Source organism: Bidens hawaiensis, unplaced genomic scaffold, assembly GCF_021521415.1.
Source record: "Bidens hawaiensis isolate Kalapana, Puna unplaced genomic scaffold, B.hawaiensis_p1.1 tig00003902_1, whole genome shotgun sequence".
NCBI classification, from domain to species: domain Eukaryota; kingdom Viridiplantae; phylum Streptophyta; class Magnoliopsida; order Asterales; family Asteraceae; genus Bidens; species Bidens hawaiensis.
The window spans coordinates 1613207-1627182 of NW_027491226.1; the positions used below are offsets into that span (position 1 = coordinate 1613207).

General features: G+C 32.5%; 1 pseudogene; it reads right to left on the reverse strand.

The window, feature by feature from the left end:
• Positions 1-1512: 1512 nt before the first annotated feature.
• On the reverse strand, positions 1513-3765 carry LOC143624597 (malonyl-coenzyme A:anthocyanin 3-O-glucoside-6''-O-malonyltransferase pseudogene; annotated as a pseudogene).
• Between the last annotated feature and the right edge of the window lie 10211 nt (positions 3766-13976).

A 13976-nucleotide genomic window follows, 5' to 3' on the forward strand; every position in this document is an offset into this window, starting at 1 on the left:
AAACACAATGATAAAAACACAATTGTATGACACAATGTAAAAAACACAATAAAAATACTATTGTATAACACAATTTTGTAAAACACAATTTGCTAAAACATAATTTGTAAAAAACCCACGATTTTTTTTTAATTTTTATATTACAATATGGTACTCATATAAAAGATAAAAAGACACTCGTTATTATGGTGAATTTGTTTTTCAATAAAAACATCGTAAAAAAAGTTATGGACGTTTTAAAATGATTGGAGAATTTGGCATGTGCCTTGCATGTGGAGAGAGAAAGCCAACAAATGTGTTATTCCTTTTATGCCCTCCCCATTCTTTCACACTTGATTTCCTCCTAAAGTAATCTCAACCCTCCATATTCAAAATCAATGGACAAGATTATTTCTTATCATTTCTACAAAAAGTATACTTCCTATTATAACCTAACCCTTTATATTATTTATATTATTAGACCTTGTATTAATTCATGAAATCATATATTATTTATAGTCTAAGATCCATGTAAGTGTGTATATTGATGTGTATATTTTTATAAACTTTAACCGGGTCAAATATATTAATTTAAACTGATTTATAAATGTTGTTTACAAAAACATGAACTCACTCGGCTTAAGCTGCCTATGTGTGTATATTAGATTGGTTTTCAGGTTGAGAAGCTAGGAGTTACCACTTGGACGTGCTCGATACTACCCGAATGGTTGAAGGCATCTAGTCGAAGAAACTAATAAAGCAAACTGTTTTCTTTTTCATATTACTAGACGTATTTAAAAATTTGGTTTTTGGGCATATTTTCCAGTTTTGGGTTTTGTACTTGGATGTTTTTCTGCTGCAAGTAACTCTAGACTTGTTTTTTTTTTTTTTATAAATTAAAACTGTTTTTGACTTTTATCTACGAATCTTATGGTATGATGACCAACTGTTTGACTCCTGGATTTTAGGGTCTTACAAATGAAGTTGTTCGATAGGTTGAATGGAGGATGGGACTAGATAATAGATAAGCAATTAAGTTGATTGATTTGTATTGAGACAAGGGCATATGCAGAATAACGGTAACTGATAAAGAAAAAGAAAAACAAATTTGCTGCTTTTTTTACAGCATAGATAACCAAAAAGAAAGAAATTTTCACCGGTAAATTCCTAAATCCTAACCTATTTATTCCTAAATCCTAACCTATTTATTGACCACACCAAACTTATATATACTACTAACTTTTATTTTTTCCCCTCTCCTTATTACATATTTAGACTTTATGCTAGCATCGAATTACATTCAAGCATTCCTTACTTTTAGTCATATTTAGTTGGCCTTATACAATTTTATAAATACACATGGGACTAAAATATTAAAATCATTTTAAGTTAAAAAATTTTAAAATATATGAGGTGTCACATTTGTAGTTTTAAAACCCAATAGTTTATTGAATATAGTAGATCTTTTCACAACCTCTTATTACCTAAATGCATGTAAAAAAGTAAAAGAGTCATGCATTAATACATTATAAATTAGAAATTATCTGAAATTATACTCTCTAGTTCATTTTGGAATATGGTAATGAAAGCATCCATTTGCTTAGGAGGGAGACATAAACCAATCTCAAGATCTTCAGGTGAGTCTTTGCTTGCATTAACTGATAGCGTATCCGAGTAGTCTATTGATATTATCTCATACTTTACAACCTTCCCCCACCCGAAATCAATGTCGTAAACATTGAGCTTTGGTGTTCCGGCTACACTTATCGTGGGGACTTGTATCAATAGATTCTCTGACCATAACGTAGCATGTTTAGCTAACCCTTGTTTACTGTTTACACCTTCCCTTATGCCCTTTCCGACTAACTCAACTGCCTTTGGAAACCCTTTTTTATCTGTTATTAAGGTTGTTTTTGTTGTTATTGCACATGGGCCCACACAATTACCAAAATATGTTTGAGGAACTGGTGGATTCAAACGAGCCCTCCAATCAGCTACACATATAAATCGTTCAACTTCATACTCACCCTTTGTTCCTTCAATTCGAACACGTGATTTCGCTAAGCAACTCCATGTAAAACCACATCCTATAACAAAAGAAGATATATACTCGAGTGTTGGTAGTTGAACCAACAACCATTTCTTTAGGCTATCGATCTGTGATCAAGTCAAGACTAATGTGTATCGAACTTTATTGGTTTGAGGATCGAGCTGAGGTGCTCTATAACTTTCATCAATAGTTTTAATCGGTGGTAAATTTAAAAGGAAGTCTTCTAATGAGCTAGGGTATTCGATAACCCTATCATAATACGTGAAGGGGTATGCACCCGCCTTAACATCGAGCGGGGCGGGTCAACCCACAAGATATAGACAAGAGGCTTGAAATCAGGAATAAAGAATGTGCTGAAACCTATGCGCAAGCGCATGAAACATCTGCGCGTGGCGCATATCACATACGCGCAAGCGCATGAAACATCTGTGAGAATAAAGAGAAGACCTTGCGCATCCCCGGGATAGGCGCATAAAGGCCGCGCGTAAGCGACACACAACAAATGAGACAATAGTCTAATCCAAATCAGGATAAGGACAACCATGATTGTACTCATCAGGCAACCTTCCAGAAGGTATCTTTTAAGGAATAAAGAATGTGCTGATGTTGACAGCTGCCAATGAAGGGTGGACAACTCAGCAAAGCCCATGTGTCACCACGTGATGGCATATGGGTCAGGTGAAATACGTTGGTCAGAGAATAATCAATGAAAAAGCACCAGGTGTCCTAAGTACACGTTGCGCGAAGCAATAGGAGGAGGCCAAAAAGGCCCTAATTGGGTCTGAGCCCAATCATTGGAAACCCTAATACTATAAATACCACACCACCTCAACAGTGCAAAAGGAGGCAAGAAAATATATTCTAAGTCCTTTACTCATTTTTACATCCTGATTATCTTCTCCTACAATACCTGATTCTCACACCGGAGGGTTACCCCAAAGAGGACCCCTCTGTCCCTTTCTGAGGGGTAAGCTCACGGTGCTGTTCGTTTTGTAGGTGGAAGAACTCGTATCTCGGAAAACCATTGGTGATATAGCACACTCGTACCCGAGGAACGTTGATCGTATACAAGTAAGTCGATACACGCTTCTTCAATACGGAAGCGATCTATTAGCTAAAAACAACTCATTAGTGCTATTTTTGTATACTGAAGTCCACGCCATCAAGAAATCATACATTGTTTTTGCATCACAAAGTGAGTGGTGGTTTGTTAGCCCGATGGTGATGCCTGAATTCGGGATTCGGGATGATGGTAACTTGAATCGTAAAACTTGGGATTTTGAGATGGTCAGTTGATTTTAGTGGAGTTTCAAGTAGAGGTACAAGTGAATAAAACTTGTTACATTCACGAGGATGGTTTTGTTTCAGGTCATAATTAAGATCACATTCTGCGAACAAAATGGAGAGTGAATCACCTTTGGCATAATGAATTTCAGGTTTTCTAGGAACTTCTGAATCATTTCCAGCTGGAAAGATGACTAAGTTACCGGCAAACGGGGAGAAGTGTTGGAGAGTTATAGACAATGAGTGTTTGAGTTTGGGGATAATTGTTTGGATGAAATGGGATTTGGAGTGGTGGAAATCATAAAAGAAAAGCTGATGAACTGGGGAAAAAGCAACCATACTAAGTCAAAAATGGTAAGTGGCAATGATCTTTCTCCGATGGTGTTAGGCGGTGGTGAGATCCAAGATTTTTCTATAACACGCAATCGCTCATCTGAGGTGGAGGCAGCCATATTTGGGAAAAAAAGAATCTATGTGATTATCACATTTGGTGGCTTTCATATGCCCACATTTCTTTCTTATTTATAGAGAGATAATCATGATAATTTTAGTTTGTTAGTTAATAATTTATTTTGAGTAAGTGTCAAAATTGTTCCTAGGGTTTGGTTAAATATGTGAATTTTGCCCAAATAGTTTGTTTATATATATATATATATAGAATCAGGATCATGTGAGAACTTTTTGAGAATTGAGAACTATGAGAATCATTTTGTACCACAAAAAACCCAAAAATAAAAAAAATCATAAAACAAAAAAAAAACACAAAAATAAAAAAAGTAAAAAAACCAAAGTTCTTATTTATCATCCGGGTTTCTAAATAAAAAAACGTTTAAAAAAATTTCGGTTTAGCTAGATTACACATATATGTATAATATGTACACACATGTTTTTTTTCCTATACACATATGTATAATTTAAGGTAAATGATAATGTACATATGTGTAAATTACGTAATGTTCTAGAGATTAAATGAAAGTATACATATGTGTATATGTATAATACGAATTAAAAAGAAAAAAAATCGGTCTTTTTAATTATACATATATGTATAATATGTACACACATGTTTTTTCCTATACACATGTATAATTTAAGGTAAATGATAATGTACATATGTGTATATTACGTAACTAGAGATTAAATGAAAGTATACATATGTGTATAGGTATAATACGAATTAAAAAGAAAAAAAAATCGGTTTTTTAATGAAACCGGAATGAAATAAAGAATTTTGGTTTTTTTACTTTTTTAAAATTTGCGTTTTTTTTGTTTTATAATTTTTTAAATATTTTTTAAAGGTTTTTTTAGTGGTCCAAAATGGTTCTCAAAGTTCTTAATTTGCCAATAGTTCTTTTAGGATCCTTACCCTATATATATATATATATATATATATATATATATATATATATATATATATATATATATATATATATATAGAGAGAGAGAGAGAGAGAGGGAGAGGATGAAGAGAAAACTCATCTTTAGAGAGAAAACTTAAAAACTCCTAAAAAATTATTTTTAATTAAAAATAAAAAAATATTTTCAAATTTCTGTTTTTGCCATTATTATTCTATTTTCTTAGTATTTACTCGAAAAAAATAAAAAAAAACGCTGTAATGTACATACGTATTACTGTGCGATACCGTTGTATTACACATGTGTACTACTATGTATTTTTAAGTAAAATAGTTTTTAATTGCATATATTCAATATTTGTGTATTGTATATGTATAGTAGTGTTGTATTATGAAAAAAAAAATATAATAAAATAAAAGTCGATGTAACGCACATGTGCGTTAATGTTGTATTACACATACGTACTAATGTGTATTCGATGTACATATTAGTCTTATATTGCATATATACAATAGTGTGTATCAAATATGTGCAATAGTGTTGTATTCTATGCAATACAACACATTTGCATATATGCAATGCACATTATTACACATGTGCACTACACCGACGAGGTTACCTGCAAAGGATTTTTTTTTTTTGGAACCAATAACAACATATACGAATAATGGAAAAAAAAAGAAGCTTCAAAAAAATAAAAAAAAAAAGTTAAAAATAGATTTTTAGAAGTTTTTAAGTTTTCTGTTTAATAGGAGTTTTCACTGGATCCCATCCATATATATATATATATATATATATATATATATATATATATATATATATATATTCCTCTTGCAACTGAACCATTAAGGTTTCCTATTTAGTGCCAATGTCGTGTAAATCACTAACTTCGTTAGTTTCTAACTTTTAATGAAGAGTAAAACGTCTTTTAAACTTATTTATTATTTTATATAATTTTTGAACTTGTTTATATAATATGTTCTTCGTAATCATTAATCCTTTTCTTCTAACCCCGAACCCTAGCATTATTCACGATTGACAAACAAAAAATTTCTACAACACCATAAGTTTTTTATGATATCACGGCTGGATACCAACAATTTCTACAAAATATCGGAATATTCAAACCAAGATTGAGATCGAGATGTTTTGGGGAAAATAAAAAAAAACCACAATTACAGTGAGCATCAATCGATTTACATTTTGGGTCAAACCGTAAAACCAAAATCCAGACGACCGATCTTAACTATTATCATGCTGAAAGTTTGTTATTGACTAGAGTAGCAACAAAACTATGGCATCAACATATCTTAACTGTTAACATGCTCATTTTGAATTTTTTTTATCAGGATTTTGTGCAAAATTTTTTTTCATGATTTAGAGAAAACTATTGGTCGGGGTCCTTAAAAGTAAAAGACCTACCAATTGCACACTTAGATAAAAAAGATAAAAGTAACCCTACATATCAACCAACCGGTTTTTGTCTAGTCGGTTAATGGCCAAACTATATACATGAGTCAAAACATCTTCCTCATTCTTCTTCGTAGGGATGGAAATAGATCGGGTATGGGACGGGGTTCAGGTATTCTAAAACCATACCAGATTACTAAAGTCCTCCCCACCGGGCTTTTATCTTATAACCGCCCATCAAGTTTCGGAGATATCCATTGAGCTTCGTGTTTTCTATGGGGTTTTAACAAAATATAACTAGTGTTAACTTAAAATTTCAGCTTTGTTACCAATAACAATAACAATCCCAAACTATGAAAGTGTTAAGTCCGTTTATTTTTTATGACATGCTATGTGATGTGTAAAATACATGAAAATCTGTTGAGCTTTTAAATTTATTTTGATATACTTTTTAGAGTATGTTGAACCCAGAAAGGACTGATGTGTCAAAGACCAAACAACTAGGCCTTTAATGAATCGAACAAACACGAACGATGGCTTGTTCATGTTCGTTCATTTAACTTTAATGAATACGAACAAAAACATGATCACAGACACTTAAACGAACAAATATTTGCCATCATGTTTGTTATTTAAAAAATGAACAAGTTCTTTTTCCTTTGTTTAGTATCTGAACAAACAATTCACGAACTTAAACAAACATAGTTGAACATAATTGAACAAAGATAAATAAACATATATAAACATGTATGAACAAATGTAAATGAACAAACAAACATAAACGAATATAAACGATTGATAGGACTTAACTATCTCACTAATCAAGGAAATAATCTACATATTTTATGTCTAAACAATGGTGCATACAGAATCTACACTACTAATAATAAATTGAGCAAGATATGATTAACCTTAAATGAAGGTACGAGGAATAATACTCAATAAATGATTTTCATTAATTTGAGAGCATATTACAACAAATGTCAATGTTTCGGGTGTGAAGACGTCTTCCATTGAAACTACCCTATCTTTATATTTGTACGAAACATAAAGCTTCTAGAAGGTAAAACATATAAAACACTATTTGGAATACATAGAAATCCCATAGGTGTTTGTCTCTAACACATATTAAACCCTTCGAACACGTACATATTACAGTATATTATTGTTATCTATCGTTTAATTTTATAATTATATAATCTAATAATATTGTATTCTTAATATTAATATATTTAATTTGAATTATTAAGTATGAATACATGTAACAAACAATTGTTTGTTTTATATGCATATGGGAACAAGATAAAAGCCATCATCCAGACTTAAAAGACATGTTAGTTGAGGGGTTTGAAAACATAAAGGGTTGTATGGGCTATGAATTGAAATTATGTTGACACTAATTTTATCTTGGTGGTATAATTGATTTGTTACATAAAATGGGCTGAATATTAATTTGTCGGTAGAGAAGATTATTAAAATAAAGACTTAGTAATAAAAAAAAGAATGGGGTCCTTGACGGCTACTGTGAGGGGAGGCCCCAGCTCGACAATAAGAAAAAAAAGCACGCAGCCTAGCACGTCTCCAAGGTTAAAAGTTAGGGCTAGAGCCTGGAAGAGAATTAATAAGCTTCCAGTACACTACTCAATTAATTTAAGCTCATAGGCTAGTAGCTCAATTAATTTTATTTCTGTTATGATGAATTACGATATATATTTTATCTTTGTTTTGTTCATAATTATGTGAGGCTAAATATGTTGGACTGCTTCGGTTTAGATGAATACTTTGTAGACTCGCTATTTTTGGTTTTAGATTGTTTATTGATTAGTTCATGCTTTGGTAAAGTTTTTATTGGATTTGGTTGTGATCCATATGCGTATTAGTATTAATTTATGATCAATTTATTCCATATGCATCTTTGTGAAGGCCTTTCGTGTATGAATGCATGCTAGGTTGTTTACTATGTGTTTACAACCAGTTTATGATATATCGTCAACTTATCCCATAGGAACGGTAATTGAGAGTTTAGAGATACCTAGTATTCTGCCATTTGAGATACTTAGGTAATTAAGTGTTGTTTGTTTTGGTTTTTTATGTGTTTGGGAAGTGATTGCATGGGAGTGAGTTACCTAGATTCTCTTTGATTCTTATAGATATGAATTATAAACAAATTCAATAAGAATACCTCTTTACGCCTTAAGGTGTTTTGTGATTAGAGAGTCCGAGAGGTAATTTAGCGCGTTGGGTCATATGAAATGATAAAAATCTTCTCAACATCCCTAAAATATGCCAAGCATGGAATCTAAGCAACCTCAAGCACTTTGAACAAGGAAAATGATTCCTCGAGCAAGATATCCTATCCGAGCAGGATATACCTCAAGAAATCTTCTATGTGTCAAGTTCGAGTAAACTACACTACGTCGGGTAAGGTTAGTTCTTGTATCTAGCATGGTTTACTACTAAGCAACACTTGATACAACTTTGCTTAAAGTAAGTTCATGACTAATGTAGTGGGACGAGCAAGGTATTCAATAAAGGAGAATCTCAAGTAGTATGCTAGTAGGGAGTTTGTGGAAGTTTACTAAGTGTTAATTCCAGCATGATTTCGAGCATATCTACAGTACACGAATATAATTAGAATGTTCAAATAAACCTAAGGTGTTTTGTGATTAGAGAGTCTGGGAGGTAATTTAGCGTGTTGGGTTATATGAAATGATTGAAATCTTCTCAAAATCCCTAAAATATGCCAAGCATGGAATCCGAGCAAGCTCAAGCACTTTGAGTAAGGAAAATGCTTCCTCGAGCAAGATATCCAATCCGAGCAAGATATACTTCAAGAAATCTTCTATGTGTCAAGTTCGATTAAACTACACTTCGTCGAGTAAGGTTAGTTCTTGTATCAAGCATTGTTTACTATTGAGTAAACACTTGATACACTTTGCTTAAAGTAAGTTCATGACTACGTAGTGGGTCGAGCAAGGTATTCAATAAAGGAGAATCTCAAGTAGTATGCTAGTAGGGAGTTTGTGGAAGTTTACTAAGTGTTACTTCCAGCATGATTTCGTGCATATCTACAGTACACGGATATACTTAGAATGTTCAAATTAGCCTAAGTGAAGGCTGAAGAGATTCAAATAAGAACTTGTTTGCTTGTAGTTGCATATCCTAGCAAATTTTGGTATGTTTGTGAAGATGAAGCTTGCTTGAGAGGAACATTTGAACTGTTCAAATATTCAAAAGGCTGACCTTTATACCAAAGTATTTGATAAAATAAGATTTAAATATTTGCTTGGTATAAACGGACTAAAAACTTTAACAGAAGTTCCATTGTTCGGTTAAATCATTTATTTTTTCTTTGTTTTCATGCTTTTCTTTTTGTTTATATGTTTTTGTGACATTTGAGCCAAAACAAGGTACACCTTAGTACGTATTTACCGATTAAGCAAATAAACGCTTTTTGCGTAACAAACGAACGATTAACCGAACGGGTCGGGTTATGACCCAGAACTCCGGGGGGGGCCGTCTATAAGTGATATATGTTTAATACAAGCTAAAATATTAGTAATATGACCTTAGTTCGATAGTAAACAAGTTAAACGAAAACATGCTCGTTTAACTACCCGCTATAGATTTAAACGCGAAAGATAGTTACAAACCAAGCATTGTATCATCCGTTAAGCCGAAAAAGACTTACCAAACACTTATTTGAAATGTTTTAAGCGATCCGTGAAAATATTTTTGATTTTTACAAACGTATAGTATGTTTTTAAAATTTTACACAAGACTAGCCGAAAAACACTCGTTTTCGCACTGTTTGACGCACCCGATAAGTTTTAGCGCCAAAAACCGAACCCGAAATAAATTTGGGGTCGGGATTTCACGTAAGGGCACGAAAAACGAGACAAATGATCAAGAGGGGGGCCAATAGACCCCACCTTTGGGGCGGCCGCAATAGAGGAACCCCCCCTAAGTTTCCTTTAAATATAAAAATAAGTTCAAGATATTTTTATAGTCATTTTCTTGTGGAAAAATCTGGATATCAACCTGGTCCTCTCAAAAACCAGCAAGAAACTAGGTAAAAATGTCATAAATAATCGATTTTCGGCTCGTTTAAACTCGATTAATACCATATAAACATAGCTTGATTGCCAAAAATCATTCCTAACCATGTAAAAACCCTAAAAATGTTCCATAAACATGATTTGATCATACACATGGTAAGGAACCTGGGTTGATAGTTTTTTTGGCCATAATCACGGATTAAAGGGTTGAAACTGCGTTTTTACGGTTCAAAAGTTTGTTTTTGTGCACTAGCCGAAACCCTAAGTTAAGGGCTGTTATGTTGATGAAAAATTGCTTAGTTTGTGATATAGGACTTGTATCTAGCCTACATAGGAGCACAAGAGCTTGAAAAGTTGATTAGAAAGGCGGAAACGAACCAAAACCGCTAAGGTAATGCCGAAACACTTGCTTACGGGCTGTTTAAGTTAAGGTTATGATGTGGATATTATTAGGATTGAAATTTTTCAGGGAAATCAGGGACCATGTCATTGAGTCCCTGTTCAAATTTGGTAATTTTTTGACCATCCGAGAATATTTGGCGAATTTATTACCGAATTGGAACGTTTATTTGGGAAAAATAGCTAAAATACTTCAAAAATTATTAATTTTTTCTGGGAACTCTAATTTTATGTATTTTGATCACATATGAATTTTGGGATCATTTGGAGAAGTCCAAAGGTGTTTTGTGCATATGCGTTCGTGTGAATTTCTATAGCCGAATTGGGCTGAAAAGAATATCGCAGGAGCTTTTTACATTCTGGAATTGATACAGGTTGTTTTGGAACATAATTTGAGGATATAGGAATTTTTGTGGAATTTTTGGAAATTGTTTGGGATAAACGGACGATTTTCAAGCGAAATATAGCTGATAAAATGAATTTTTATAAATTAATAAATTAGTAAATAATTCCAGAAATATTTTTATAAAAATATACATATTTTAATTGATAAGTGGCTAAACTTTTATAATTTAATGATTAACGGTTAATTAATTATGCTAATTTAAAGATTAAACAAATTCAATTTTTATAAAAACCGGCAAGTTCGCGACTAACAAACCTGCGGGAATATCAGAACACCAAGAGTGATCAAAAATCATGTCTTTGGATTAATTAAGTAAAAACGAACTTTTCTATGAGAAACCTGGACAATCCGGATAGATTGTGCGCGTTTCTTCCCCGTAGCTAATCAGGGACCCCAATATGTGATCTTTCTTTATAACTTAATCATTTTATTAACCAATACATTTACCCAAACTTATTTCCCATAACTGTTTTTTGAACGCGTAAACGAACAACTTGTCCCAGCTGAGAAAACGGGAATCTGAGCCAAGTTCAGTTTTAAGTATTAGACATTGAACAACATCACAACCCAAGCCTATTGCCACTTTCTAGGTGTTCCAGCTGTACCCAGATTAGTTATATAGCCCAGTTTAGTATTGAGATTATGATAATATTAAAATATTAATATTATTATAATATTGATTATAGGAAACCGTGATTGCAAGTTATACAAACCTCGAATCGACGTGCTACTGATTATCTACTAAACAGTGAGTTTCATGACCCCACTCTTTAAACAGTTTTACGAACTTTTGGGGTGAAAAGCATGTTTCCTTATATACGTATACTTATCTGAAACGTATGATGATTTGAATTATCTAAGTGCTATCACATGAAAGTCCCCACTAACACAGTGATTAACTTCGAGCCGGTGGCTTGTAAATAGTACTATTGGTTTGACAAACCCAGGCGGGGCCAGCACGGTTTGCTGAGACATTATCCTGTTTGCACATGTCCATATTTTTACGAACCAGCTATGTAGTGTTAGACATAGCTACTTGGGGCATAATGTAGGCGGAAGGGGAGCTACAGTGGTTTGATTGAGCGTGGGAAATGGAGGCACGCAGCACGAACAGTCCAGGCTTCACGGTAGCTTAGTATAATTACATCACATATATCAATACATACACATATACTTACATGCGTATATACAAATTATGTCTTGTGATTACGCATATTTATTTTCTTGAAACTCGTGAAACTCACCAACTCTAGTAGTTGACCCATTTTAAACCTGCTTTTCAGGTGTGATACCGAAGTTGGAAAATCCGTGAATTTGTGCTATCTGTTACCAAACGTGATCGATGCGGTGTGAATAGACGCAGACTTACTAGTACGAATAGAATAACTTACAAGTATACTTTGTTGTAACACCTAGTTTGTAATCAAAGATAGATCACTGTAATATAATGTAAATTAGTTGTAATGTTTCTTTATAAACAATGTGTTGATACCAGAGGTGTCTGTTACATTCCTGTTTTACGCTTCCGCATTATGCTAGTCAGGGTGTGACAGTTTTTAGGGGGGAGAAAATATAAAATACAAAAATATTGTGATTTCCGTTTGTACAGAGAAAATTTAAAAATCCAAAAACATTCAAATATCAAAAATACAAAAACATTGAAAAGTGCTCCTCAAAATGAGTTTTTGAAGCAAAAAGGGAAATGATAGTACATTGACGTGATTGATCTAGCACATGAATAAATTAGATTAAAAAGTGTCGTAAGACCAGCAATATGCAAAGATAGGCTTGACAGACTATATAGGAACTGATAAGATATAAACATAATGTTCGCCGAATCTAGTGGTATAACATCTTAACGCGTGATAATATATCTATTTGAATAATCAAAAAGTTAAAAGATTACTGTGTGTGCATGTGTTCATTTTGATAAGAAAATTCAGCTTATTTTTCCTTTAATTTTGCAATGAAATTCAACTTAATTTTTTCTTTATTTTTGTTCTAATATTGGATCCTCTCCTGTGGGATAAGACTGTACGACGCGAGGGTTAATATCTGAATATTCTGCTTTATTTTCTTTGTGTTTCGTAGAAAATCTTGGACTTTCTCCGCGCGATAATACGGGATTATCCGAATTGAGAGTTAATATTTTATGCAACTTCAACTTATTTTTATCTTTCTATTTTGATAATATAGAACCTTATCTGCGTGTAGTAATACCGATCTTAAGGGAAAATTTTAATGTTTTGATTTATTTTTAATTTCTTATTTTTGCACGAGTCATAGTTAATCAGATCTTAAAAGTTAAAAGAAAAACGTACATGTGAATAATCAATGTATAAAAGATAGAAAAGTTACGTCTGATAGGTGGGGTCCACACAAGATTTGTGCTTAATTGAACCTAAATGATATCGTAAAGTTTCCGAAAAGTCTGCGTAAAGTTTAAGAGGACAATTATATATGCAATCATCATTGGATTACTTGCATAATAATATTGAAATTGAAGTGATGCTTAGTGATGCCGTTAGTCAATATGATTCCCTGCTCAAACTCATAAAAATATGTACTACTTTAATAGTTTTACATTCTTTGCTTTACATTTCCGCATTTCATATTTTTTTGATAAATTGAAAAATACAAAAAGAATTTTAGTGTGTTTTGATATAAAGTTTAAAAACAAAAATATTTTATTTTTCTGCTTTATTTTCGATTTACTGAGTGAACAAACTATTCAAAGATAAAATCAAAAAGATTTTCCCCATATTTTAATTTAATTCGTGCTTAAACTATTGATTTTTAAAGTATATCTGCTTAGGTTAATAATTTCCGATCAACGTTTGGTCGGCTAATGTAAATAATATTAATTTAATACCACTTAAACCCTAATTGGATATAAAGTGATTAATTAAATGATTTTGAGTGAATTTTGGTTCATTCATCAACGGATATCACCTATTCGTTATAACAGTATAAGGAATGGAATGTCATTCGTTAAGATTCATAACGTATGAGACTCATTCGTTATGGATGCACA